This window comes from Amblyomma maculatum, chromosome 2 (genome assembly GCF_055883805.1).
Source record: "Amblyomma maculatum isolate TAMU_Amacu chromosome 2, ASM5588380v1, whole genome shotgun sequence".
NCBI classification, from domain to species: Eukaryota; Metazoa; Arthropoda; class Arachnida; order Ixodida; family Ixodidae; genus Amblyomma; species Amblyomma maculatum.
In genome coordinates this window covers 135,820,554-135,834,205 of record NC_139345.1, presented here as the reverse complement: position 1 = coordinate 135,834,205, position 13,652 = coordinate 135,820,554, and the positions used below count along the sequence as shown (strand labels likewise).

At 46.3% G+C, this 13,652-nt stretch overlaps 1 protein-coding gene across 1 annotated transcript in view; it reads left to right on the top strand.

Annotated features, from left to right (window-relative positions):
• The window catches only part of LOC146199951 (arylsulfatase B-like), a 93,896-nt gene that overhangs the window by 35,629 nt on the left and 44,615 nt on the right, over window positions 1–13,652 (top strand). The window lies entirely within an intron of this gene.

The following is a 13,652-nucleotide window of genomic DNA, read 5'->3' as shown; positions in this document are numbered from 1 at the left end:
AATACTGCCAAATCTATGCTCTCTTTAATGTTCCCAGTGTTTGAGTATGCAAACTCCTGAATACTATTCTACCTACTCAAGACATCGATCAGCGTCACAGTGTCACAATGCAGTAATGAATTCTGCTATTTTGGGAAAGGCTACAAAGAAAATGGTCGAAGGAAGGTTTATAACAAGGCAACAAGATAAGTGTCAAAACGCACAACTGCTAATGTCGAAGGAATTCTAATAGGTGAGGTGAACATAAACTGGCCAAGTATTTAAAGGTAAAATCAAGTCTCTGTAGATGAACAATGGTCGCATACATGTGAGCAATAGCTGTATAAGTTGGAGCTCAGGAATTCTACTAAAAGACACAGATGGATGGATACATATTTCGCTTTGGGAAAGGCTATCAAGATGCTCATTTAAACTGGCTTTACAAAATGCCAACAAAACAGTCTCATGAAAAGCACATTCCGTGATTTCACTTCTGTGAATAACATTCCATACATATGCACATGACGAAAGCATAATAAAACAATCTAAAGGAAGGTATGTATAACTTTAATGACATGCCGATAAGCGCCGCTTTAATGTGTCGTGACGCTGGCCAAGCGTCGACCCGGAGTTATGCCCTGCTCTGCAGTACCACATTTCGGCCCGTTTTTCGTGGGTCATCAAGCTAATGTTTTGCGAATGCACCACGAGCCTACTGGGTGGGCCATTGTTAACTGTCCTTGTCTGAACTTTGCACAGCACTTTGAAGTTCGGGCATGTATGTCCTGGAATTAGGTTCGATAGGAAACCTGGTGCAGTCTCACATGATGTGCCATTGGGCCGCCTGGCCTAATTCATATACACTACATACACTAATCGTGTAGATATACGGCTTAATGACGTGTAGCACGGCCGGGGCGAGGAGTGACCTGGTCTCTATTTGCCTTAGTACGACGGCCTCCTCTCGCCTAAGTGCCGGGTGAGGAGGCGGCATGGTCCGGCGAGCTAGGCGGTAACACTTAGTAACTTCCTCATAACTTCTCACTCGATTCTTGCTTTCGAACCACCACTCGGAACGGGCACTCTCTGCAACGCAGAAGGTAAGCGCTCGCGCCGCCAAATGGGCCGTTTCATGATTCGGTGAGTAGTCACACTTGCGCGCGTGCGCCGGGAACCACTTGATGCGGATGCTGCTGCGGTCGTGGAGCTCGATCTTGCTGAACCATTGGTGGCGGCCGCCGGTGCGCACGCTCATCCTTTGGCAAAGCTGCACACGGCGTTCCTCGAATCGCTGAACACGGTGCGACACACGGCCTCGGAGATTGTCAGAGCGATGGCAACCTCCTAGGCGTCTCTTGCGTCCGCGCGCAAGAGATGCCTGTAGCTGCCGCAACGGCCACTGCCACGAATCCTACTCGCTTGTATTCTGCTGCGTCCACCAACCAGGCGTGCGGGTCTTTGGAGTGTTGCTCGACGAGGACCTTGGCCTGTGCCTGCCGCCGTTCTTAGTTGTACTCGAGGTGCACGTTCACCGGATGAGCTCCACGTGGTTGTGGGTCCACGCCTCCTCGCTGATCTCGCATGATTGCGAGCTGGAAGCTCGGAGGTTGCAGCCCAGGGATGGCAGTATACTGCGGCCTGCCTTGGAGGTAGAGAGGCGCTCGATTTGCGCAGTGAGGTGTGCTTCTGCTATTTCTTCCAAGGTGTTAAGGACGCCGAGCTGCAGGAGCCGAGCTGTACTCGTAGTTTTCATTAATCTCAGCGCCGTCTTGTAAACCCGTCTGATCAATTTGTTTATCTTTGTGCTCTCAGTGACCTGCCAGGTGAGGTAGGCTGCAGCGTGTGCGTTGTGACTCATCACGAACAACTGGACGAGGCGCACAAGACTGTCTTCACGCATGCCTAACGCCTGACAGTAAGAAATTTGTAAGTGTACACTCGATGAGACTATTGCAGACATATCTGAAAATATAAAACCTAATGATGAAGGAGCACTAAACGCTCACGTGAGAACAGACTGGCCAAATATGCATATCAACTATGCATATCAACATGTGTTGGATACATCTGAGCAATGACTCTATCAAAGCTCTTATCAGAGAAACTTTATCAATAGGAACATAATGCACAAATCAATGTTGATTGTGAAGCAAGGCTGCTAAGGAGGTATACAGAACAAGATCTACAACACATCAAAGCGCTCATTACTGCAGTACATTTGCTAGGAATAACGCCTGCAAATGTCATCACATGCACATGTAAAAAACCGCGAGAAGACTAAGAAACAATACTTTCACTTGCACTAAGCGCGAGTAAGCAATGAGTGCACAACTGCACGATCTTCCGTTAAGAAGTTCTAAAGGCGCAATAATACTCATGATAATGAAGCACTGATATTTGATATATAACATGGACTAGTCAGAAACTTATGGCAAAACAGAATTAACAATAGACCTCGGGTGAAATGTACAGTTAGATGAAAACCTTGGTAAATTTTTTGCATGCTCTTATATGCTTTGTGATGTCGATGCTGGGTGAAGAACACTGAGAAATCATTGCAAATCCTGCACTGCAGTCTTTCATAGCCCGAGTGCAGCTCTGTCGTTTAAACAACAAATTACGATAAGCTAAAAATTTGTGATTAAATATGTGAAAATTACAACAGGAAAGTAGATATCTACCCCTGCACTGTTATGCGCCTGAAAAGCTGATAGGTAATTTTGAAATGATTTCCGCTATTCTGGTGCGTGACAGAAATAAAACTTGAACTTTCATGTCAAAACCAAAGAACAATGATGCATATATTACGGAATTTCATGAACTACATATGTTATTATGGCAGCATTTCAAGCAAGCTGTTTGCACGGTATCCATGTGTGTGGTATCCTTCTGGTTCTTTGCAGTTATTACACCTAATTCTGGTATTTTGCATGGTACTTCATCTTTGTTTATTCCAGAAACATTGGCACAGGATACTGAGCCTCAGTGCTTTGTGTTGTTAGACTTTGATGTTTAGGAATAAGGCAGAGATGCAATACTACACGCTTACAGCTTATTTCTGCGGCTGAGAATTCAACGCTTATAACTTGCGTCTCTATGTTTCTAACTTTAAGACGAGAATGTTGAGCTCCATTTTTGGTACCTTTTCTAGTTAGCCATCTGTGTATGCTGCTGGATGCGGATCTCGAGCCGATGTTTGTTTTTTTCTTTCTTCGCCTACATTGAAAGCGCTGAGTCTGCTCCGCTTCGGGTGAAAACATGCGCTGCAAAGCAACTATGCGCCCTTCTCTTTGTGCTGCTGCTGCGCTTTGCTGTGATGTGTCGGCCTGAAGGATGAAGAATAGCGAACTGCATGACGGTGACGTTCTTAGTGAGGCATCCCTGCCTGACTGTGCTGATGACAGGCTTGCCGGTAGGACAGCAGGAACTTAAGTCGCTTCTGTACCGGCTTATTCCTGGAATGGTGAAAGCTGATGACAGGTGTGGGACAGTATACTATGAGTACTAGGCAACTGCATGAGAATACTGCTTCTATTTTAAACACACTGACACTGAAAAGAAGGCGAAAAGTAAATAGCTATAATAACTTCTTAGCGACAAACACAAGCTGGCCCTTAGAGACAGCTGCACTTTGTATGGCTGGAGAAGCAAGGTGCAAGCACTTGCTCTACGCTTGACAACAGCAACTTGACAGAATTATACGAGTAGCACAAAAGTAAATTTCACCGCAAATGTTGTAAGCAACTGAAAAGATAGCTTAATTATGATACACACGAGAGTAACTGAGTTTTAGGTTTATCGCATATATTGAAGTGCCCATCCTCTTGGCATGTGATTTTCGAGGCCAGTGTTTTAAAGCATGTAGCTTTACATAATTGCAAGCCATATGCCTTACCAACCTGCCTAAGGAAAGACATATTGGCCAAGAACTAAAACGTTAATTAGGCGGGCCAATCAGTCCACTAGTCATGGCCAGTTTCTGCCGTGGCTTCAAGAATAGCACCTGGTTGCAGAGACAGCACCGGCTGCGGCACTGCATCTATTTGGTAGGGGTTTCGCACCCGTGCCTCCATGTGCGATGCAATGGCCCCTACTTGAGCGAGTGACGGGCTCATGGGTGGTCATCTTCGGGGCCCTCCCACTTTCGCATCACATATCCACAGCTTTCACTTGATGAAATAATTAAAATATGCTTGAAGAAAAAAGCTAACAATGGCTATTCCAGGAGTCAACAATTAATATTTTCTCATGAGTCTGCAGAATTTTATAAACAAACACATGACCATAACAAAGCAAAAGCGGCATAAAAATATTTATTTTCAATGAAGAAGCATTGCGCAAATGAAGAGTTGGTTTCCTTAAGCGCTGTGAGTTCAGCACGCAACAAGCTTATAATCAAAACAATAGAATGACTATCACTGTGAGTACTTGTGCAACAGCAAGTTTAAATGCGAGAGAAGTGAATAAAAGTTTTCTGGTGAGCAAACTGTCAGCTTGATATGAAACACCACTTTTCTATAAGGCTGCCGCACGAAAATTCAAGTTCCTCATTTCATTCCCACACTGTTTTTCTCGCACTATGCTATTCATTCACATTACTGTGTCAAATGCGAACCGACGTCACTCAGAGGATATCTAGAATACAGTGCCTTGAAAATTGTGTTTTACTGATTATCGGTATCAGTACTTCATAATCATTCACTTTTGGCAGCTGAAAGCATAAGCGCCTAAACGTGCTGCGCCTCTAAAAAAATGTTTGTTAAGGGTATTTAAAATCACCAGGCGACATGGGCTCCGAGATACACCGTAGTGGAGGTCTCTGGATATTTCAACCACCGGGGTTTGTTTAACGTGCACTCAAATCAAACGGGCGCCTTTCTTTTCGCCTGTAACGAAAAGCGGTCGCCGCGGCCTAGATTTGAATCCACGTATTTGGGTTCAGCAGGCAAGCACATACACATTTTAAGAACATTTACAGTGCTAACACATATTCACACAAGCTTAAGAAAAGTAAACATTTGCTTGTAGCTGTACTGTAACATCGCAGCACACATGACCAAAATACCAATATTTATATCTACGTCTATGGTGTCCTGTCTGAAAAAAAAAAATAAGATAATGAGGCAGATATTTACCGCTTGTGGCTTTGTCTGGCATTAAGGCCGACGGGAATTTGGCACCTGACAGCAGTGGGACTTTCACCAAAAAACCCATCTTCTACATTCCTTGGGCGCATGGGCCTCATCATCGTTCCCCCTTAAGCTTTATTATAACAGCCAACCTTGTTTCTTTCATTTATTATACATTTTTATTCTTTTACATATACCAGTACGCCCTGAAGCAATAAAAGCATTATTTAAAAAATACTTGTTAGTAGATGTCACTTGTGTTCTCAGACTTCTTTCAGCGGGCCTATCCTTTGTCCCACTTCTTTATTATTTATTTGACTCTGAGAGGTATAAGGTTCGCCTCACTGTCATATTCAGCGTGAGTTTCTCCGAGGCATCAGTTTTCGCATCCAGTAAGGCATTATAAAACTTTCAGCACTCTATGATGTGCCCATATTTCTGAATAAGCCCTATACCTACCTCCCTCTCTTCAACGTTGTATACAAAACTTGAGCTGTCGTCCGCGGACAACTCATTTGCGCTGTCCTGCATGCTGCTCGTTTTATTTAGCAGGCGCTTCAAAGCAGGAAAAAGAATTTCGCCTTCCTACTCCAGCACACTGATTTGCACAAAACCAACCAGCTGCGATCAAAAAGTGTCGGACTAAACTGCAGCCAACCTATCTGAGGAACTCTAGTCGACTCGCTGACTATAAGCCTTCTAACTACTTCAACATAGCCAAAAGCATGCAGCTGCTTACCGTTTGATCTAATTCCAGCCTAAGATGCTATCTCCCCCTTGGCTCCAGTGGACTCGCGGTTACCCTCGTGAAAAAACGTCAGCAAGAATCCATTTGTGTGTGTCAATATGCTCAAACACTACTAACATTGATGCAAACCGATCACATATATTATTAATTCGGCGCTGCATGGTGTTTATGTGGCATAAATTATGTCATACTCTCGTGCACAGACGTCGATTTGCCAGTCGCGAGCAATTTCGAGTGAGGAAAAATTTGTCGAGGAGCGCCTCCGTGCAGGAAACGCGGAGTGCGCTTCGTGAAACGTAATGGCTCCTTGAGTGGGAAGGGTTCGTTTAGTCCATTCCGCGGAGTCGAGGTAGAGTTCTGACTCGAGAAGCGTTTATGAATCCGGCGGAGAATATGCTTACGAGCGGTAATTCGAGATTACATAGGGGAATCCTGCAGCGGCTTTGGTTAGCTTGTTATGTGGATTGGGGTTTGTATTTTTGGCAGACATATATTAGGGCTTTGAAAAATGTCGCCAATATGCATTGTCATTAACTATATATAGCCAATTTATCATGACGGAATTTGATATTGGCTTGGTAAATAGAATATGGATTGGATTCTTGGTTATGACTTGGATTTGTGATATTATTAATGTGGCTAGTCATTATGCAATGTTATTATGGCGTCATATCCATGCACTGATGCGTGAATTCTGTATTTTGTTCCTTTTTTCTTAATATGTGGATTGTGTTGGATTGTTTTTGGATAGTCCTTTGGTCGCGTATTCCGCGCACAGTCACTTCTTACGTCACTAATGAGCCAAAAGGCTTTCGGCTTAACAAGGTACAATATTTGCGCACGCAAAAAATATTTGCTGATGCTTTCGTTCGAGTCGTACGTACTTGCGAGACAAGAAATTTATTGAGAAGCAGATTCATACAGCAACACACTTCAAATCGCAAGACCATTCTAGCATGAGCTGTAAATGTAAAAACGTATTGCATCGCCAAAACGTTTCTAGATGTCCTCAAATAGTTATAGTTTCTGAGGATAAGTACACAGCTAGGTGACAATGAAGGAATTGAAAGAAAAAATGAAAGGCTAAATTAGGCTTTGCTAAACTTTCGACGCTAGCTTTTGCCTGTGCGGTGGTAATAGCTGGACACTTGACGGTCACATTTCCTATGCTCTCGCTCCATTCTGGCCCTCCTTAGAAACTTGTGGTCACTGCAGAAAGTGCATCCAGAGAGTGCAAAAGCATTAGCACAGCCATGACGTTTATATTATAGCTACCGACCTATCTCTAACTATATACTAAATTGAAATAAATGATGAAAGTCATCCGTGTAGCAGTATATCGTGCCTGAAATTGAGTGTGACGTCATCACCTGATGACTTCATAATGACTTCACGGTCGGTCATGACGTCACAGCTGGAGATGCTGTCACCAGGTGATTCACGCTTATACGATTTAGTATTGTAGACGAACAGTTGCGTTTTTTGCAGTGAGAAGGAGGCGGCGTATGCAACAAGACTGTCCGCTGCCTCCTGCAAGCGCTCTTCTGTGCTCTCGTCTTTTCCCTGTTTAATCCAGATGTTAACGTCCTCCACGTATAAGCTTAAATTCAGACATTTAAATTTGTTGAGGGCCGTGAGGAGTCCTCTCATGGACATGTTGAAGAGGAAAGTCGATAGGACAGAGTCTTATGGCGTGCCCTTGCTCCCTAGCTCCAATGAAGAGGACGTGATGTCTTGAAACTTTACGTAACGCTTCTGCCTGACAGAGTCTTCTATGTAATTGTAGGTTTTCTTGCTTACATCTATGTCTATTAAACCCTTGAGTGTCGCCTCGTGCTTTCCTTTGTCGAACGTCTTTCTCCAATCTAGCCTCAAGATCCCTTTAAACGTTTTGATTTTGCGTCCATGATATCATGTTTTAATCTGAAAATCACATCCTGTGTGCCCATACTTAGTCGGAAGCCGAATAATCCATGAAGCAACATGTCATTTTATTCCATGCACTTTGTGAGTAGAGCCTGCAAGACTCGTTCTATCAATTTTCCAACGCATAGGGTGATTGGCCTGAGAGTTTCAATTTTGGGGGTATTTATAGAAGGATCTTCGTTAGGGGAAGGGGCCTTAAAGAGAGAAGCTTACTGAAATTGGTACAGGCTTACGTCTTTAGCCGAATGTGCTACTCCACACCCTTCCAAAATCTTAGAGCGGATGAGAAAAGAAAGTTACACTCTCATCCGGAGATGTACCAAGAGAGCCCTAGAGAGCACCTTTACAAAAAAACTTCTCTCCAAGGGTTGCAAATAACTGGGAAGAATACGCAGATGCAGTTCGCCCGTCTCAATTAGAGAGACGTAGCAATACCACCAAGGGAAGAGCCATATATCAGATGGTAGGCTTGCACATTGATCGCCTGCGGCACCGTAAACTAGCATCCCACCTAACTGTAGGGAGAAAATAGCCATATCTGGATCACGAGAAATATGCATCCAGAACGTAATACCGAGAGGAGGAATAAGAGAGCCGCAGCGTTTACAAAATGCTTCGGAAAAATGGATCCCGGAGAGGTTGCCTAAGGGGACGCAGCTCGTGGGCAGACATGCGCGGCGTTTGCGCGTGACTTCCGTGAGGAGGACGCGTGAGGATCCCCCAAGTAGGCAGCCACCATTCGTAGTCGCGACATAGATACGGCCGAGGAAGTTGCAATCACGCTTGCTTACGTTAGATCGGCAGCAAAATTCGTAGTCAGCGATAGTAAAACTGCTGTCTGGAATTTCATGCGAGGGCAAATCTCGCCGGAAGCGGCGAGATTCCTGGCCGACAAAGAGTTGACACACAAAGACAGCCTAATATAGCCCCCAAGCATGCATCGGTTCTCGGTAGTGAACCGGCATTCGAGTTATACCGAGCTATTTACTTCCGGGCAACGGTATAATCACCGGATTACCAGAACCTCTGTAAACGCGCGCAAGCCTATTCTGAAATCGCTGAGAATTATAGAATTAACAGAAACCTACTGCCACCACTGGATAAGATACTAAATAATAGAGAGGCCGCCGTGTGGCGCCGACTGCAAGCAGGAAATTTTGTTTACCCAGTATGAGCCTTTCACGTCCTACTAGGGGACATGAAAGTTATCTTTGTAATGCAATCGGGCAGAAGGGTACCCTCGACCATTATATGGGAATGTGTCGACTCCCCTAGAGTCGAGAAAGATATTAAAGCTGAGAAAGCTGGGACGCCTTGCTGCTGAGCGAAGATTCCGCTCGGTAGCAACAAGCCGTCCGCCTCCTGCGGGTCGAGGCCGCGAAGAGACAAAGTATCTTTGTTAGCCCTTAGTCACGGAGCACGGGAGTACGGCCTAGAGTACGGGACCCCCGTACTCTAGGCTTGCGTGACGGGGATGGGGAGTAGTGGGCCTTGGTTTCCGGTGCACAATAAAAGTTGTTAGCTATCCCTCCATGCTTATACGAAGCTGACCCCTCCCGGGCATTCGATCCAGGCATCCGTGCTGCGCCATTCGTTTGACGCTTCCTCGAATGCTGCATCGCACAGGGTCTAGAAGGAGACGCAGTACAACAGGCAACATGCAAGTGTTTTACAGTAAAGAAAAGACGCAGTATTTGTCACAATTCTTCGTGGACACCTTAACCGAGATATAAAAAAAAGGAGGAAGGTGGGAGCGAAAACGAAAGAAGTGCCGTACTGGGAGGCTTCGGACCACCGCGCAACAGATGCTTTCGCCTCATTGCGTGGTAATGACGAAAAGTGCCTCCTATAATATTTTACACACGCCATATATCGAAGACAGCGGTAACTGACAAGGGCGATTCGTAAAGCAGCGAAGTGAAGTTGCGCTCCGTCTCAAGCTGACCTGACTGGCTGCTGACGTCGCTCAGTTCTAGATTGCCTTCTGTGTAACGCTAAGTCACCAACGAGGCAGCCTCGAACAGCCGTATAACCAGCTGTATAACCACAATGACGCGCATCCTACATTCTGTCACTGACATCACTGTTTTCCATGGTGGACAAGTTCGAGGACGCTGAGGATGGGGTTGAGACCTTCGAGCATGTTACTCGTTACGACGGATGGACGATGAGCGTAGGCTTCACAATGTGTACTTAGCTCTTGAAGAGGACACGGACATAGCTGGAAAACCAGTGTTTTCAATCCTGGGAAGCATTTTGTTATGCCTTGAAGGCCACAATCCCGAATGCCCGTGTTGGGAATGAGGAGAAGCTGCGCTACACTAGTGCAGCCAGCGTCAGAACAAGGGCATGCACATGTTCGTTGAGGTCATGACGCGTCTTTTCCAGCACGCATACCAACACATGACGAAGGAGAATCTTCGAGGGACTAGTGTGCAGCCCACCGAGCACTGTGGCCGAGCTTCACAGTGAGGCTGGTGCCGTAGAAACAATGCTGCAGCATCGAGCCCACTGTAAAAAAACCATAACATCAGCATCACTGGAGCCGACACAGTCGGTAACGAGCCGGATGCTTTGCGCAACCTCATCCGTTAAGTCGCAAGAAAGAAACTGCAAGCCCCACGGATACCTGCAACACGTTTTTTCTTCCACGGCCTGAAGTCGTCAGGGAAGCGGTACTGCTACAACATGTCCTACTGTTCTCCAGGTGCTGGCTCCCTGGAGACCCTCTCCCAGCCCTCGCCAGGAAAACTAGTACCAGCGGCCTTCGCAGGCAGCGCCGCTAATGTCGGGAATGTGAAAATCCTTTTTATAGCCACGCCGATTCAACAAAATTTCCCTGGGGTCAGGTAGTGAAAGGATTCGACGCGCTACCTCATACCAATACGACTTTTCACTTGAGACATGTAGCGACAGCAGTGACGAGCTACCTCCGATTTGTATGTAATGATTGATGCAGTGGATGTCACCGCCTTACTCGACATTTGTGCCGATTATTCAGTAATGCGCCATGCCCTCGACTGAGTTTGGGATTCGAAGCATTGATCTTACCCGAGCATTCGCATGGCGAGGGGTCATTTGATCACCCCTGATGGGAAGTGCTCTGCGCGGATTTTTAAATTTTGTGTATGTCGTTGAATACGTGATACTTCACAGTGTTCGAATGGCTTGATTCTGAGTCTTGATATCATCCACACCAACAATGCCGCGGACCTGAAAGAAACGCGGTTGACATTTTCGATGAAAAGGGCCGTGTCATGCAATTAAAAGGATCCGGGACCCAACGTATTGCGTCTTTAGACGATGGCTAGAGTGTGCCAGTTCTTTTAAGGAATGCTGTATTTCACGACCACGGGGGCATTGCAGAAGGGCACCTCTTGTGCTGCTCAAAAAGGAGATAGCCGTTGATCTAAAAAGGGCAACTGGTCTAGTTGGGGATTTTTAGATTCAAGGCACATGGTAACTAGTGGTCCCTCCGTCCCTCCTCTGTCCTTGTCTTTAGCGCTAGATACCTTGTGCGCGATTCCTCTGCCCGAGGGATGCGCACGACAAATACACAGCGGGCCGCGTAACAAACATCTTTAATCTCACGTCAGGGCGGGGGTCGTCTAAGGCTTTGCGGGGTTGTCTTCCGGGGGGCTGCGGGTCGTCTTCGTAGAGAAGCGCCAGGAGCGAAGAAGCAGGAACGAAGAGGGCGAGACGGCGGCGCGTGCCTTCGTTTATAGCCCCCTCGCGCGGGACCGGTTATCCCGAACGAGTGGGGAGAGGGAAACAGGCAGAGCGCAGGGAGCATTGGGAAGTGGCGCGGCCTTTGAATGCGCGGCACGCCAAGGGCCCTATAGATATGTGGCGCAGGGCCCAACAACCTGTGCCTTGAACCTTACAGCCCTTGCTGGAGGACTCATCAAACTCCGTAACAGTTGTACTAGGCGGGGTATTTCGCTAACTGAGCGCCTGCTGTCTTCTTTCAAATTTCACTGTTTTGCCTCATTTACGCGCCTTTAGGGCCAGCCCTAACGAATATGGCACACCTTGTCCTGCTCCTATAACCATTTAACTTAGTCCAGAATTTAGATTATTTCAGAGGAGTCTTCTCTCGGATCTTCGGAGAGATTTCCTAGATTGCTTCGCCACTGGCACCAATGGCGTTCGTACTCTTGTCTTCAAGCATCGCACCATCACTTACTAGGCCAGACTGTCTGTATGCCAACACCCATACGCAAAGGGAACGTTGAGCGTTTAAAACGCAAGTGAATGGAGTCCTTGCGGACGATGTAGTCCATGCTTCGGCGAGCCCATGGACGTCGCCAGTGATCCACGTCAAAAAGATGGCAGCTTGCGATTCTCTGTCGATTACCGAAAACTGAATAAGGCGAGCAAAAAGGACGGTTATCCGCTTCCGACCGGCTATCCGAAAGCAGGCACTTCTCACTAGGCATCAAAAGCAGATACTGACAAATTTAAGTGGATCCGAGAGACAAAGGTAAGACTGTTTTCGGGAGTCCACATGGCCAATATATTTTAAGGTGCTCTCGTTTAGTCTTTGCTCCATTCCAGCCATTTTGCGACCTATTGTGGGCTTTTATTAGGTATTAGGTAGGATCGGTTTGCATCCTGGCGTTCCGGTTATTATTATTACCAACCCTGAAGTAGCTTTTACGCTCTGCTTGACTCAGGCTTTGCTGAAATTACACACACTGCCCATTGCCCAGCCATGGCATATCACCCGCCGAATAATGCTTGGTGGAACGGTTAAACAGAACTATGGCCGACATAATCTCCATCATGGACTTGAGCATAAAACTTGGGATGAACTTCTCTCGTATGCTACGTTCTAATACAATACGGCACTTCAAGAGACCATGCGGCTCACTCCTTCGATCCTGTCTTCAGCAGATGAGTGACTAGATACCTGAATACTATGCTGTCCGTATATCCCAATTTCGAACGTGAGCTTGACCGGGACGTCAGTACTTTTGCTTAGCGCGCAGAAGAAATAGGACAACTGGTAAGACAGCGCATGAACCTAAAACATCAACTAGTTGTTTAACGCTACAACCATGGATGATGCTTCCTGACCTACAAGTCTGGCGACTATATAGGTCTGGATTTCGGCACCCGTTCATCACCACGGACTCTGAAAATTTGCTGCGCTGGTACTTCGGCCCTTACCGTGTCCTCCGCCGCAACTTACAAGGTTGAACCCAGCACCCGAAACCCTTCAAGCCACAGACGCTAGCTCAATGATGTTGTACCTGTTGTCCGGATGAAACCCCGCCGACTGATCTTGAGACTGATGGTACCCCGTTCTGCGTAGTGGTACTGGCGTCTCATCCTAGCACTTAGTATGTGACCTCACCAGTCTTTCCCCAGTCAGTTGCAGAGAGGAAATGCTGCAAAGTAAGGGGCAAGGAAAAATACTATATATAGAAGTCCACGGAGGCTGACGTGAGCAGGTCAGGAAGCAGGTGAAGAAGTGAAACTGCTCCGTATAGTGGGGACCTGACTGGCTGCTTCATGTTCCTCGGTTCCACGTTGCCTTTTGTGTAACAATGTCACAGTATTACCAATAAAGCACACTAAGGATCATATTCACAGTGGCTTCACGTTTGTCATCCAGATTTTGCGTCCATATTTTGCGTCTACAATTTGCGGCACCAACATAGTCCATTAGTGATTTAACTATAATAAACTGTGTCAGATAGCAATTATGAAATTTCGTTTGCCTTCTGCGATTTGTGACTAGCGTCACTCTGGTCTCCCTGCCCTCATCAAAACTTGCAAGCCCCCTATCTTTCATCTGGTACAAAAGCAACTTGATCTTGTCTACTTTGGCATCGACCCCAAAATGATGAAGGCCAGGATTACTC